The following is a 2,510-nucleotide window of genomic DNA, read 5'->3' as shown; positions in this document are numbered from 1 at the left end:
AGATTAAGGAGGGTACACTAATGCCTCTATTTTTTTCAAATGAAGAAAACAGAAGTTGCAAATCATAGGATCATGAACTTGATTTCAATACCTTGGAAAATATTTGAACAGACCATTAATGAGATGGTCGGGAAACATCTAGAGAAAGGCAATAACAATGATTGAGGAGAGTCATGCCAGACTAATCTCATTTTTTCTTTTAACCCCTTACCTTCCATCTTGGAGTCAATACTGTGTATTGGCTCCAAGGCAGAAGAGTGGTAAGGGTAGGCAATGGGAGTCAAGTGACTTGCCCAGGGTCACACAGGTAGGAAGTGTCTGAAGCCAGATTTGAACCTAGAACCTCCTGTCTCTAGGCCTGGCTCTCAATACATTGAACTACCCAGATGCCCCCTTCTTTTTTTTTTTTCAACAGGATTACTAAGCTAGAAGGTTAGGAGAATATTATAGGTATAGTCTACTTAGATTCTAACAAAGCTTTCATGAAAATGTCTTATTCTTTTTGTAGAGAAGATAGAAAGACATGGACTAGATGATAATGTAATTTGTTGGATTCATAACTAATTGGACGACCAGATTGGAAGAGTAGTTGTTCATGTTCCAATGTCAACATGGCAAGAGGTCTCCATTGGAGTGCCCCAGGAGTCTGAATGTGGTTTTTCAGAAGCTAATGACTCAGGTCAAGGGTAGATGTCACGTACATTAGATTTTCAGATTACTTCAAACTTAGAGGGATAACTATTACAGGTACCCCTTACACTTCATGGGGGTTAGGGGCACAGCGCCCTTCTGATCTGGAAAATCCACGTAAAATTTTTTAGCTCTTCCTTTGTACCACAGAAGAAGTCTGAATTTTTCCTTTTCATTTTATGGAGTATTTCCAGTATCTTATATACATTTATGAGTTACTGAACTTTTAAAGATATCTCCACATTTCTACCCTTTGTGCATCATCTGTTGACTTTTGTTATCTTTTTCAAACTTTAATTTTTATTTATTTTATTTATTTATATAAAAAATAAATTTTACTTATTTTAACTTAAAAAAGAAATTATGTATATTTATGGTTTTAAAAGACAAAATATGTTGATATTATACAATACTCTACATATGTTTTATGCATTTCTGAATTTCTAAACTTTTCCTGTGTCTTCTGCTGGCCTTCACATGTTATCTGTAGCTTCCACAAAACTCCCCACAAAATCCAATTTAATTTCTTTTGCCAATCTGCGATATATCAAAATTGCAATGGGGAAAGTCGTGATGTGGAAGGGATATTGGTGTGATATATGACAGGCTCTGGATCCAAAAAAATCTTGACAGCCAGTGGCACTAGGCCAAATCTAATAATACTAAGTTTACTGTGGGTAAAGGAAAAGTCTTAGATTTGGTGTCAAAAATCAATTTCCCAAGTGTGATATGAGGAAAGCATGTCTAGGAATCAGTACATCTGAAAAAAAGTCTTTGGATTTTAGTGTACTACAAGCTCATAATGAGTCAGCAGTAGGCAGTGGCAGCCAAGTAAGCAAAAGTAGTCTTGGGTTTTATTAAGGGATTAATAGCTTCCAGGAACAAGAAGAAAGTGATAGCCTTGCTCTACTCTGCCCTGGTCAGATGAAATCTGGAGTATTATGTTCATTTCTGGGTGACACATTTTAGGATTATTAGACAAGCTGGAGAGCATCCTGATGGGGATCATCATAATATCTAATCGGATATTGACAGACTGGAGAGAGTCTTGATGAAAACCACCATTGAGGTGGAGAACCTTGAATTCGTCTCCTGCAAGGAATCTGTTTAAGGAACCTAGGACATACTAGGTTTGAAAAGGAGAAGACTCAGGGGAGATATGATAGATGTCTTCATATATTTGAATGGCTGTCCCGTGAAAGAGACATTCTTGTTCTCTTTGGCCTTAGAAGGCAGAAGTGTGGGGGCAAAGTGTGGAAGTTGTAAAGAGGTCAATTCCAGGTTTTACAATTGAAAAAAAAATTGGTATTGGCATCTTTTGTCTTTACATCATTTTTATTTCCAAATATATCTCTTCTTTTCCCCTTCATAAAATGCAATCCATTGTAACAAAGAATAAAAAAGAAAGGGAAAAAGATCATTCAGAAAATCTAGTCAGCTGTTGAGTAAGCCTGGGAAAGTACAGTGGAGCCAAATTTGGGAGGGATTTCAGCCTCAGACTGAGGAGTTCATATTCTATCTGTAAGTCAACAGGGAGCCATTGATTATATTTGAAGTGCAGCAGGAAGTGGTCAGAGCTCTGCGTTAGGGAGATTTTGGGGATAGTTAGGGGGTAGATGGATTAGAGAGGGGAAAAACTAAAACCAGGGAAACCAGTTGGGAAGCTATTTTAGTTGTCTAGGTCAGAGATGATGAGGGCCTGAACTTTGGGATCTCATGGTAATTCTGGGCATCTTATAATTCATGGTTTCCTTCCTTCCTTCCTTCCTTCCTTCCTTCCTTCCTTCCTTCCTTCCTTCCTTCCTTCCTCCCTCCCTCCC

This window comes from Gracilinanus agilis, chromosome 1 (genome assembly GCF_016433145.1).
Source record: "Gracilinanus agilis isolate LMUSP501 chromosome 1, AgileGrace, whole genome shotgun sequence".
NCBI lineage: Eukaryota > Metazoa > Chordata > Mammalia > Didelphimorphia > Didelphidae > Gracilinanus > Gracilinanus agilis.
The sequence above is the reverse complement of the archived record's forward strand: the minus strand, read 5'-3'. Positions refer to the sequence as shown.